Source organism: Hemibagrus wyckioides, linkage group LG09 (genome assembly GCF_019097595.1).
Source record: "Hemibagrus wyckioides isolate EC202008001 linkage group LG09, SWU_Hwy_1.0, whole genome shotgun sequence".
Taxonomy (NCBI): Eukaryota; Metazoa; Chordata; class Actinopteri; order Siluriformes; family Bagridae; genus Hemibagrus; species Hemibagrus wyckioides.
Genome location: NC_080718.1, coordinates 22203932 through 22218235, shown reverse-complemented (window position 1 = coordinate 22218235; position 14304 = coordinate 22203932). Strand labels below are relative to the sequence as shown.

The 14304-nt window shown below is 40.2% G+C and overlaps 1 protein-coding gene across 5 annotated transcripts in view; it reads right to left on the bottom strand.

Annotated features, from left to right (window-relative positions):
• The window catches only part of daam2 (dishevelled associated activator of morphogenesis 2), a 103289-nt gene extending 92488 nt beyond the window's left edge, over nucleotides 1–10801 (bottom strand). For 2 of the 5 annotated variants that reach the window (XM_058399890.1, XM_058399895.1), the window contains exon 1: nucleotides 10582–10800. The gene's annotated coding sequence lies outside the window, so the exon portion shown is untranslated. Of the gene's footprint in view, nucleotides 1–10485 lie in introns of all 5 variants that reach the window. The other 3 variants (XM_058399894.1, XM_058399897.1, XM_058399892.1) reach the window with 2 other exon arrangements.
• Between the last annotated feature and the right edge of the window lie 3503 nt (nucleotides 10802–14304).

The window sequence follows — 14304 nt, the reverse complement described above, 5'->3', positions numbered from 1 at the left end:
ATATAATCCTAGTTATTAGACAATTTACACTATGTCTAGTCATCATGTTCATCCATACATGTAAAGCACAGTAGTCTGAAAAGGCTATAAACAGCAGTGATGAATAAGGTCTACTTCGTAATGTATTGTATATAAAATACTCAGCGTGTCATCATTACACACTTACACGTTTTCCAGGCATTAAGCATCTTTGATTTAGCATTTCTTTGTCATGTATGTAGCTTTATGTATATTTAAAAACCTACATCTGACTTCTGGAAAAGAGCAAAATGAATATCTCAACATGGATGACATGATCCTCGTATTTTACCACATACCAGAAGTTGCTGTTTTCACTGCATGATTTATGAAATAATCTCCACAGAGTTCTGTGCTTCTAGTGATTTGCAAGGAGATACTTGGCGGAGGGCTTCAGATGAGGCCCAGAAAAGTATTGTGTCGTTGTGAACTATGGGGTGAATAATTAATTGTTAAATAATATCTTTACCATTTCAAAAAACAAAAGAAGGAATTAATAACAGGGCTCTACAGGATATTCCTAGTTTGTGATACCGTAACCAATCCAGAACTTGGTGAACAGGATGCAGTTTGTTTAGTTATGCTCTCTGGGGACTTCCAGGAAGAGGAAGTGACACTTTAATTGCCACAGGTTGACCCCATTCAAATAATCACGCGACTTCTGATGGCAGCTGGTTGTACAATTTTCTGTATCAGGTTTGAAGATAATTTTGTAAACTAAATTCATTTTACCTCAACTGCAATCCCATGGGGTGGTTTGTGTACATTCATGACCTATAATCCCAGTTACATATAACATAAAGGCAGGAGATTACTTATGAAAAGCACTGTATTTGTGCTGTTAATATTAATATATGATTTCAAGAATATTTTTCCACCATAAATATTACATATTTATTTTTTATTTATTTAAAAAAAATTATGGGAGTGGTGGACACATTAATTATTTAATTAATATTCACAATTAATTTATTGATTATTTATTTAATAAGGGAAAAGTGTCAAAATGGTATCATCAATACAAATCTGGAAGATTTATTTATTTATTTTCATTTTTTATTTTTTTATTTATTTTTTGCAGAACTGCTGAGGATGAGATGCTTTCAGAAATGTGATGTCATTTATCATGATTCTTTTATTTAAATCAAAATCATATTAACATTTATTTTGGCTGTAATCACAACCAAGGCTTTTTGCCAGTAGATGCCAAAACACACTGAAAGTGAAGCAGTGAAATTGCTGTGTTATAAAAAAGGACTCCTCAAGGGTTCCTGACTGCCTACAAGGGTTTCCCTCTCTAATATAATTTGGACAAGCTGAAGAACCCTTAAAGGCGATGAATGCCTTTTTTTTTTTTTTTTTAATTTAACATTCTCTTTTACTTTCGTTTTTTAACCTAAAACAGGTTTAGCACTTCTGAGCATCGTAGGTATGAGCAACTTAATGATTTCAAGTGTCTGGATCTGTGCCATGGACACGATCTGAAACAGGGGAAACAAGGGGAAACACGTTAAGAATTCCCCTTAAGGTTGTTGAGTGAAGCAATCATATCGTATCAATTGTATCTTAGGAGGAAAATGTCCCCAAAACGCATACAACATATTGAATGTGAAAGTAAAGACGCACCTAAAAATAGCCGTGTCTCAGCGTAATTCTCCCAAAGAGTTAAACATCAGATTCTCGAACGATTAAATTCCATAAAAGAACACAATATGAAGGTTCGTATTAAAGCTAAAAACAAATCCGTCTATTCCCCAAGCCAAAGGGCAAATCGTTCAACTGGAACATGAAGGCAGCTCGAAATGAAATTACAAACTAAGTATTTAACATTTAATATCCTGCTTTCTTTTTTTTTTTAATGCCTGATTTGACGAAAAAGGCCAAAGTAAACCTGTAGTGCTTAGACATTCCCAAGTTCCACACTGCATCAAGATCTCCATCTCCCCCTTGGCCCCTTCGCCAGGTCATTGATCTGAGCAGATTTTCAGGAGCGTTTTGCAAGAGCACTGCAGAGGTCCTGAGAAGCCAGAGAGCTTCCTGTTGCTTTTCTTCATCTTTCCTTGAAGCTTGCTTTGGTGTGCAAGACTAACCATCATTTATTCATTCATTCATTTATGGTATCCGTTTTTATCCTGGACAGTGTTGTGGTGAATCCAGAGCCTATTCCAAGAACAGCTGGGAATACGGATGGATCAGTCCATCGCAGGACCCCATGCACTCACTGATTCATGCACAAGGATGTGAAAAGTGGATAGGTTTGAGCTAAAAAAAAAACCTCAAACTAACTGTGTTTCCAGAGCCTTCTGCCAGTCAGTGGGGCTGCTGAGAGAAGCAGAGCCGAGCCCCTGTGGGAAAGACGAGTCAGGGAATAGGGGTAGGCTCTCTCACGGACATTGCAGGAATTTTCCCACAATCAAACAAATAAACAGAGTGCTGTGCAGGGCAGTGTCAGGACCTCGGTACACTGGGGGAGGGCTGCTATGGTCATAAAATATCCATCCATGGGACTACAGGAATCCAATAACACTGCACAGCTGACCCTCGGAACGTCATTCAAAAAAATGCGACTTCGTCATGTTTTCATTTTGCTTTGTTCCCAACTGATCAAGATTTAAAGTCAGGTGTCAAACATCATCGGCTGGAAGATTTTCACGTTTCTTTTTTCCCTATTATTCTCTCATCTAAAAGTTCTTGAAATAAATGTCAGAAGGATCGAGCAGTTAATAACAACCAGGATCCGGAATCATCACACCACCAAGTTTCCTGTGCATTTAAGTGAAAGGGTCATTGAGAGGCAACAACCCATTTCATTCTCCGTTTCCCACCTTCCAAGCCTTAATGGAGCGTAAGTGTACTGAAGGCTCTCAGTATCTGGACTCCCGGAAAGCAGCTGGGTCTGACACATCATGTGGGAAAAGTTGATGAAGCCGTGCTCGCTACAGGAGGCTCTGCAAATCTGTTGCCAGTCTCACCAAATATCATTTTGAAGTAATTATTTGGAAAGGCCACAACTTCTCAATGTGCTCTTTTCTATTTTAAACTCCCTCAAATACCAAAGGTTGCACATCATTCCTTAGAGCGTCACATAGATGTTTGCGAAGTCCGGCTGATCTCAGGAGTCGTCCAAACAAAAGCATAAAGATGATTTAAGATGAGCTGCTGAATAGCTGCCTTCGAAAAAATTTAGTGTCGTTTGTAGCTGCTCTCCATCATGTATCTTTCCATCTTCGAATCCAGCCAAACTCCTAAGTATTCTGCCATATGATGGATGTCCCTCTGTTCAAAATCCGTGGGGTTTCTATCTCGAAATCTTTTTCGTGTCTTTAAAATATGTCGTGCTGCCTTTTATAGAAATATTCCCCAAGCTGAACTTGCTTTTATTAGAAGGGGGAAAAAAAAGAGGAAGGTGTTGAGTAAAAAGCCAAACTCTCAACAACCAGCCATATAATCAGACCAGAAATCAACTAATGCTGTAAACGCTGTTAGCTGGGGTTTTTTTTATTTATTGTCGAGATATTTTTATTCCAGAACTACCACGTTGAGGTTGTTTCTAAATAATACGAATCTCTGAGCGCCCGCACAGCCAGAATTTGAGCAAATTTTGGACTTTGGAAGAGATTCGTCCAGGCAGAGCACAGCTGCACGACTCAGTGATGGAGCGATGGAAGCTGAGGAGGGTAGTATTAGGTGAGGGGAAAACTTACGTCTGGCGGGAAGGAAAAATGTTTCCATATGTGCCTAGGATCCCTAGTGAAAGAACAGCTTTGTGCTGAGCATGAGCAGAACACAAAATAGATGACCAGCCTTTTTCACCTCCCCCGTCATTTTCAGTAGCTTGGTGTAACATTAGTCAATGAGGGGGCTGGGGTACGACAAGAAGTGCCCCTCTGGCTTTATGGCCGGTCATGTGGCCTGTTTTGACGGGAGCTAATTGTCTGTAAATGCGAGGGAGTTGAGGGGGCCGAGACAAGCGTCTTATTGAGTTCGGGCGGTGGAGGTTGAGAGGGGGGAAGGTTATGGTGCATGGACAAGGCCATGAGACAAAGCAAAATAAATGGGATGAAGTCACAGAGGCCATTATACCAGTGCTAAATCATTCTGACTAAAGACTTAACGATTCACACCCACCCACCAATGCACCTGCTCCTAATACTTGGCAATAAAGATTATAGATTCCTTTTTGAGTGCTGCCTCAGGATGTGGCGGTCTAGACCATTCACAAAATTAACATATTAGTCACTAACTTCATTAGCTGACTTTCCATAATAAATTGGCAAGTTACACCATATCCTAGATCTCCACCAGTGTTTGCACTGAGATCCGGCTTCGAGAAAGAAAAAAAATAAAAACACCTCGCAGGTAGCCAAGACAGCAGTCTTTTGTTATTCCTACACAGAGCAGAGAAGCAGGAAAGTGTTCTTCATGCCACTAATGCAGCACTTGAGTGGTTCTGGAAGAAAACAATGAAACATTGTGTTTAGAAGTGCTGGAGAAAAAAAAAAAGAAACAGGTCCGGACAGAAAATAGCTCTCCAGCCAGTTATTATAATATTTAGATGTCTGGGTTAAGGAGTGTTACCATGAATTAATCACTACATAGCATAACTGATTCGATTCCTCAGAGCGACTGCATCCTGTTTCTGATGAACTGGAGTAGGAAATGAGGCAGCAAAAGACAACGTAGGGAGAGGTGGTGTATGGACGCCACAGAGCAGGGAGGGGAGCTTAACGTTTTTCCTTTCTTTTCAGAGAAATCCCAGCACAAAGAAAGGAGTATTAAAGACCTCAGGTACAAATAGAGAGGAAATCTGGAGGTGTATTCCAAGAGGATTAATACGATGTACACAGTACAGAGAAAAAGCAATGAGGACGTTACTACCATAACAATGACTTCAACGTGAACACGTGTCCGATCTGGCTGGCATAGTGGTGCATTCCTCTCCAAACAGGTATTTCCCAGAAACACTGCAGAACTATCAGAGACATAAAGCATGACAAACCCACACAGGACAGATCTGATCTCACCCCACTTCATATTTCTGACTGATTGGCAGGTTAGTGATCAAGTCGCTGTTGGTCAGTGAGATCAGATAGAAGGACAGGATGCCAGGCACAGCCAGGATGAGTGAGAGAATTAGACTTACACTAAAGATATAATATACAACTCTCATGACGTTCCTGTCCTACAAGTGTTTTCTTTTATGATGAGTAAGTTATAACTCTAGTCATTGTCCTGCTTCAAGTGGGCTTCTAAGACTCTAACCTGGTCTTAATTTCTACAACACCTTATAAGATTCGTATGAAATTTTGTGCCAATTTGTTTATTCATTTAGAACACAGCTAATCAGAAAGTGCTGAATCCTGGTCCAGAGTGAATCCAGAGTTTATTCCAGGAACATCGGGTGCAAAAGTGTATGGGAAAGTTCACCTTGAATGGGATGCCAGTGCATTTCAGTGCACCATGAACACATACACGCACACACACACTGACACACACAGAAACACACACTCACACTCTGTCACACACATTATCTCTTTCTCTCTCTCTCACACACATACTCTCTCACAAACACACACTCTCTCATTTGCTCTCTCTCTCACACACACTCACACTCTCTCTGTCTCAAACTCACAGTCTCTGTGTCTCTCTCTCTCTCACACACATACACACACACATACTCTCACACTTACTCTGTATCAAACTCACAATCTCTCTCTCTCTCACACACACATACACACACTCTGTCTCACACACACAGTCACATACATTCTCTGTCTGTCTGTCTCACACTCACTCACACACACTCTCTCTCTCTCTCTCTCTCTCTCTCTCTCTCTCTCTCTCTCTCTCTCACACACACACACACTCCTCGATCTATAAACTCTGTGTTCATGATTTGTTCCCTCATCATTACTTCAATGTTCTGAAGCACTTCTTTACAACATACTTTGAAGTCTTTTCATCTTTTCTCTGCACTGCTAATGAGGATTCTCCAAACTCTAAACTTCAGCATGTTTACCCTGAGACAATACACACCAGATTCACATTTATCCCTGAGTGTAACTATGACTCCTGCATGCTTTGTATCTCTTCAGCGAGAATACTGGGTGATGTGTTCGTCATCTATCAGCGAATAGAACGGAATCAAATTGAAACAAGTCGCTCAAATGTCTTTAAAAGGTTTCGTAATATCATAAAAATGCTGGCAATAAAGTTCAAGAAAGGCCTGCGTTATTTTCACCAGATTTATTTCCGTTCGCTGGAATATGCGAAGGTGGGGATTCATCCAAACTCCCACAGAAACACAAACTGGAGCATCTGACATTTGGTCAGGATGATCACAGCTTGCAATAAAACCAAGGCTCATTTTGAATGGCGATGGGAGTAGATGCCATCGCTATACTAAAAAAAAAAACAGCTGGTAAAGCTGTCATCTTTCTCTTTTCTATCCTTTCCATCACTATTAGTGATATTTTAATTCAGTTTATCTGGGATTTACACTCTGTGTTTTATTAGACATATCCAGAGTGACAAATTACACCTGGGCCACTAATAAAACAGTAGATTCAGACATAAAGAGATACGATGACCAGCGCTAACTAGTCTAGAATAAATATAAATCGATCAATAGTAGTTGACGGTGTACTTTTACCTGTCCTAATGGAAGTATTTAGTGTATTATATTAAAAAGTTTCTCTCATCACAGCTAGATTTTATACTCCTCCTAACCATTTGCCTGTTTTTATTCAGTTCCTTTTTGAGTGCTCTATTAAAGACATTAGTGGCTATTGTTTGTTTTTTTATTTTTTTGCATATTGTTGCTTTTTGCTATACACTGATCAGGCATGAGATTATGACCACCTGCCTAATATTGTTTTTGCTGCCAAAACAGCCCTGACCCATCATGCACTGTGTATTCTGGCACTTTTCTATCAGAACCAGCATTAACTGCTTCAGCAATCTGAGCAACAGTAGCTCGTCTGTTGGATCGGATCACACGGACCAGCCTTCGCTCCCCACGTCCATCAATGACCCTGTCGCCGGTTCACCACTGTTCCTTCCTTGGACCGCTTATGATATATACTGACCACTGCAGACCGGGAACACCCCACAAGAGCTGCAGTTTTTGAGATGATCCAGTGGTCTAGCCATCACAATTTGGCCCTTTGTCAAACTCCCTCAAATCCTTACGCTTGCCCATTTTTCCTGCTTCTAACACATCAACTTTGAGGACAAAATGTTCACTTCCTGCCTAATATATCCCACCCACTAACAGGTGCCATGATGAGGAGATAACCAGTTTTATTCACTTCACCTGCTGAGTCGATTTTGCTAGATCTTGATTCCTAGAAAAAACTGATTTATGTACATTGACCAAAATGTTTATGGACCTGATCATCACAGCTATACAGGCTTTCTGAACATCCCAGTCCAGATTTAGGTCTTTTTTTGCTGTATAATAACCTCCACTCTTCTGGGAAGGCTTTATACAAGATTTTAGTACAAGCCTGATGTTTGGGTGTCCATAAACTTTTGAGCCAACAGTGTACATTATATAATGCATTATAGAAACGACAGAATGAGCGTATTAAGCCTGTGATTTGAATTCAGAGATGCAGTAATAGAAAATTAATCAACATTTTCTGTCCAATCAGATTCAAGAACACAACTGGAGTATAAAGACCTACATTGTCTAACTTTCTAGCCCAAATGAGAAAATGTCAAGAGTTTGTTAATAGCAAGCTATAAATTCTTATCAAGCTAACATCAAGCTACAAAGTTTAGGGTTTTTTTCCCCCAACCAGAGCAGTTTTCAAAGTAAGACTGGAGCCAGACACACAGCTTCAAAAAGACTTTGCTTTGCTTCAGTTACTCGCACCTGAACACTGTGCTAAAAATTGTATAAATGGTACAAGGTGCCAGACGGTGCACATAAACCTAAAGCAATGTTAGAAGCCCCCGCCAGACCTCTAAACACCAGGACCACTTCCTGCGCCAGCTCTACCCGTAACACACCATGACCGGCTGCCCGTCTACACACCACGCTGAACAAACGCAGCATTAAAACAGGCGAGAAGGAACGAGGAAACAAAGGCTTCCAGTGTGTCTGCGGCAGAGCAGCCTAGTTGGAACCCATTAATAAGCGCTCGCTTTTCCGCCTGCAGTCAACTCTCGCAGGCCAGCAGAGCACGGGAGACCCGTACCGTGACCCGACGCAGACACGCTGTATATACTGTACCATGGTGCTAATTACTGCCAGACCTCAGAGAAGCTGTGCCAGCGGTATCCATGCTGCAGAGCTCCAGCAGTTCTCCATAACAGTGAATGAGCCAAACAGACAGAAGCTTGGAACAGAAGCCAACAGGGAAGGAAGTGGTCGTTTCACTCACACAGTGAGCAATAGAGCTGGCAATCTAATCTAATGGCAAGCTTTCACACAGCATTAGTGAAAGTTAATCTAGACTCCCTTTCAGAATTAAACTGACTGCATGGAGATTAATTGAACCCCAGTCTTCAATTACAACATCCATTTTAGGTGTTTATGACCCAAGCAGGTCCATATATACACCACACCAGGATGTAAAAGGACTGGATTTGTATCCTCGCATGTACCATTTGTGTCTTGTCCAACACCCATTGGTCCATTGGTGTTAATCAGGACCGGAGTCCACTTTTTTTTTCCAAAAGCAGCTAGCTTTACCTGCTTAGAAGGCAGGATGACTGCCAAGCACAACATCTGGCCATGAGCAAGGAACCTTACCTCAAAGTGCCTTACCTCAGCGACTTCTACTGAACAATAGCCCTCTCTCCACCCATATATCCTCTCACAGACAAGCATCCAGCCCAGTGCCCACACACGTGGGCATGGCTTCCGAGTAGCTCTCCCTACCCAGGCTCTTGATCAGCAGGCAGAGAAAACATTCAAGCCCTGTGGAGTTGTTGGTCTTGGATGAAAGCTATGCTTGGGTTTTTTAAAAGTACCTAGAGGGCTCTTTGTTAAAATATCCAGCAGGGCAGTTTGGTTCAATTATTGTGCGGCTGTAAAAGTACAAGCTTGACTGCATTTCTGCTGTTTCCATCAGAACTGCCTTCACGAGCATGTAGGCAAAAGATCCATAATATGCCATACACACATGAGCTTTCCATGTGGAAAAGTAGCCGTTCTATAATGTGCAGATTACTGTCGCAAAAACCAACAGCTTCAAAAAAAAAATAAAAAATCTTATTAGAAATGTTATTTCTACAACATAATCCTCCTAAGCATTCAAACCACAAGCACCAAACTCACGTTTCATTCATTCATTCAGATTTAGTAACCGCTTTATCCTGGTCAGGGTCATGATGGATGCTGAGTCTATCCCAGGAAACAGTGAATGGGATGAAATCCAGAGTCACCATAGACACTCATTCACACCTATGAGAATTTTGGCATCAAGCTACTCTGGTTTGTTGAACAGTGGGAGGAAACCGAAGGACCCATGCATACACAAATAGAATGTGTCAAACTCCACAAACTCAGGAATGAACCAGCAACACTGGAGCTCTGTAAGGTGGCAATGTTCCCAAACTCCACCACCACCACTCACTTTTCCCCACCAAACGTCGTCAACCAAATACACAAATGCCAACATGTTTAGTTACGTTTCACTCCGACTGTTGGATCGTAGAGCTTGTACTACGATTTAAGATCTTGTCAGGTACGAAAACATTACCAGATGTTTAGTGTTATCCTGCTACCTCAGCCTTTCACCCCAAAGTGTGCACTGCACAAACAAAAACTTTTTTATAGCATCCAACCTGCCATGTTTATTAATATGTGGCATCTCTTATTATTAAAAACACTGATGTGTGTAGTGTCATCTAAAGGAAATAATATAGGATTTGTTTTTCGAATAAACAAACAATTGTATGTGCAACAATACGATACTCTGATTTCCTGTACTGGCACGTGCAGCAGTCCATTATAAGCCTTTATAATGGCATGAATAAAATTATCCGGATTATATAAGAGGAAATGTTGCATGTATCAAAACCCACCCCCAAAAAAAAAAAAAAATTCACTGACTAAATTTAGCACAGAAAGAAGAAACTGGATGATTTTCCACAGAGAGGGAGCAGCACCCTCTACCAGCATCAACAAGCATCTCACATCAACCAGTGATTTAAAGCAAACCACCAACACGCACAATGTGCATGCAAAGAAAAGTGCCAAAAGCGTCAGCGATTAAAAACAAACACATATGACACCGATAAAGGAGACAATAAATTTGTTTTTCCAAAATATTTCCAGTCCTTGCGCAATGCAGTGGCGCCGGGTGAATTAATTTAAAAAAAAAAAAATGCATGCCTATGTCAAGTACATTTAAGGATCCCAGCAGTGCCAAAAAGAAAAATAATTCACATTCGGATTAAGCTCGTAATGTGAACACAGTCTGAAAGAATCGAAACGGCGAAGTGCGCGCAGACCTGTAGAAGACCTGTAGAAGACCTGTAGATGTCAATGAATGGGCACGCGCGCGGGGTTATTTAGGGTCACGGCTGTGCGCAAATCTCCAAACTCACCATCCAGCTTCATCTCTGAGAAGAGCCGTGTTGCTGAAACGTAATCCGTTTTTGCGATGTCACCCCAGCAGCAGATAGAGCGCCCTGTCACCGTTTCAACTCGCACTGTGTGTGTGTGTGTGTATGTGTGTGTGTGTTGTGTCCTATTTCTCTGCGTCCGAGAGCTCTGAGTGCGTGCGCTCTGATCAGCAGCAGTAAAGCCGGAGCAGCGGCTGCACACGCCCACCTCTCTTAAAGGCGCAGGGCATTTTAAGCTACGCCGACCGATTTTACGAGCATACTTGAGGCTGTCAGAAATGACGCATTACAAGGCAAGGGTGCGCATGCGCAGAATCTGTAACGCTTTCTGCGTAACGCATTGTAACCACGTAGTTTTCAGTAAGTAAAACATGCCTGACATAAAACACGGACAAAAAGGGAAAAAAAATTAAATTATGGAGATGGATTTAAGTAGAATAAGAAAGAACATAAATAAAAGAAATTGTGCCATATTGGAATGTATATAAATTAATGGCAGTAATTAATTTATATGATTTTTTTCCCTTGGTGCTCTTGGTGAGCTTGCTAGAGAGTTGGAAGATAGATACATAGATAGATGGATAGATAGATAGATAGATAGATAGATAGATAGATAGATAGATAGATAGATAGATAGATAGAAAGATAGATAGATAGATAGATAGATAGATAGATAGATAGATAGATAGATAGATACTTTCTTGATCCTGGAGGAAATTTAAGCAACATACAGAAAGGTAAGATTATCACAACACAACACCCCTTACACACACCTACCCCCTGATAGCCATTATATTATATGCAATACTTGAATGATTAATTAATTGATCATAATCAATAAAGTGTTCAAACATGGTGGTGTAACAGATAGTGGTGCTGCTTACAGCTCCTGAGATGCAGGGTGTATTTTCTGTGCAGTTTTGAGTTACAAAGTATACATGATGGTATATTGGGGTAGGTTTACTGTCTTGTGCAGGGTTTTGTATGTTTACCCTGTGTGGGTTGTTTCAGGTTCTGTTCACTTCTTCCCCAAATACATGCAGAAAGGTGAATTGGCTAAATGTTAAATTGATGAAATGTTAAATTGGCTACTGAACACAAATTGAACAAAAAGTGCCTACCAAAAGCCGAATGAATGAATGAGATTAGATGAGATGAGATAATTTAAATTAAACCATTAAATTGTTTGTACTCGGAACAATCAGTTCACTTATCTTACTCACAAAGCACTGGTGTGCCTGCAGGCTTTCATTAGCACCAGATTGGATGCACACATGATAATTGATAGGAAACCAAGATGAAGCAATTAAACAAGTGAAAACATCTAGTCACACCAGCCTGTTCTGGATAAGAGTGAAAACCAGTGATTTAAATATTATAAATAAACAGAGTTGAATCAATTATCTCCTTAGTGTTGCTTTATCCAATCCAATTCCAACAAAACAGGACATATGGTAACACTGAACTAGCCCAAGTTCAGTAATACCAAAAAATTAGTACCTGAAATTCATTAAAAGGCATTATTGGGTTTATATATTTAAAAGTAAAAAGTTACACAAGCATGTATACTTTGTGCCAGAGCTGTAAGATGGATAAGGACGAGTACTTCAGTCATTTTTTGCAAGTGAAGAGATTTAAAATGTCTTCTAGAATAAACTGAACAGAAAGCGTGTGTCGGTGACTGTACCCTGACTATCAGAAGTGAATCATGAATACATTTACACTAGCGTGTCAAGTCTTCCTGTTTCTTCCGAATATCTACATTAATTCTCCTCTAGCTGTTGATATCTTGGTCAAAGGATATCATAAAGCCAGCATTGTAAAATGCTTTGTTTCATATAAAATCAAGGATGGCGCCTAGTGAATCACTCTTAAGACTTTTATCATTGATGCGAACATGACTGTCAGCATTTTGAACTCTCACACAATATAATCCCCCATTATTTGCAAATTCCGGTCCAGATCCTGTCCACAGCTCTGAACACATGAATAGCCAGGGAAGTTATGAAATTTTATTTACGTCTGCAATAAGGCTACAAATTCAGAAGGGAAAAGATAATTAAGGAAAAAAAGGGAAATTACAAACAGGCCTGCCATGTGATCTCCCTTTTTTCTAACTGCAGATGTTCGGGAACACGAATAGAAAACTGAAAACACCAAGCGAATGGAAATATGTTCATGGTCATAAAACTGCAGTGGAGTTTTAAAAACATAAATGTCTTTCACCATTTCCCAGAGCCTGTTGCTACTGTTGATTATCACACTATGAAGACCACAACTTAGAGTTCGAGGTGACGATTCAAGCAATCAGTCATTACATAGATTTTATGGCCATGTGTAGACAGCGGAAATCTCTCAAACATCTCAAATCACAGATTTTTCTTATAGGAAAGTTTTCTTATAGGAAATAATCTTCCTCAAGGGATTGATATGTTATATTCCTGTTATTATATCTCTGTTAGTGCAGTACGCTGAATCGTAATCAGTGTGTCACATCAACATACTGTTTGCTTTTACTTCACTCAACTCATCATGTAATACTTTAAAGACTTTAAAGCCAACATTCCACAGATATACAGTAGTATTATGTGTAATCTTGTTTTAAGAGAAGCAAAAGTCTTTGTCTTAACTGGCCAATTTTTATGCATAATTGCCTGACTAAGTATAATTTGCCCCAACGTAATGATTATTATTTTATCCTGGAATTCGTCTACTGTCAAACAATGTCATTATGACTGCAGACCTGTTCCATTACCTTCACTTCAGCCTTTCATTCCTCTTCACATTTTAAACCTTCACCATCCCCTGTGCTGATTTTAGTGAATTATATACGTCAGCTGATCAGAGAAAAGGATTGTGTCACCGCGTCACATAGTCTGTAACAGAATCCAACACAAAGACCCATACATTGAGTAAAAGGAAGTAAAACCCATACATTTTCCATCAATGAGAATGAGTTTTCAAGACTACAAAACCTGGCCAAAATAATGTCAATGCTTTCTAATGAGAGGACTTTTCGGTCTTTTTCACTCTACCCAACAGAGGACAACGGTAATCCATAGCAACTAAGTGAACACTGGAGGATTCTGGGTGCTGTTTTAATGAAAAGGCCTCCTAAGGACTTACAATGGGGCTTCATTGAACGTTCTTAGTTGATATCCACAGCAAGTCGACACACCACTATTGATCACATTTGTAAAGTAACAAAGCATGAAAAGATGTGTGGATTAAATATTCAAAGCAGGTCGCCTAAAGCTGGGCAGGAATGGAAAATACCGCAGGTCACCTGGAGATTGTAATTCTGTGGGTGTTTACCCCAGTGCGTGAGACCTTCAGGGCAATATGCATCAAGTGTTTAAAGTCCTCTAGATGAACCCTTTGAGGCTCCATGTAGAACAGCATGGTTTCACCCTTCATGTAAGCTCCACATGCAAAGCTAGAACCATTCACTGTGCAAAGAACTCTTAAGGAAATGTTTTCTGAGAATGCTAGGCGTATTTTCAGTATCAGAACTTTTGGCACCAGAAAACCAGAACTATGCAGTTTCTAATTGCACCTACAGTCACATTACTGGATGCTGTCACAATGATATAGTTACTTTTACTGTCACCACTTTGGTCTTTTTAGTTTTCAGCATCCAACACTGGTGAAGCACAAACTTAAAGAAGTGCTGCTCTTTGTGCATTTACTTTACTGACATTTGAC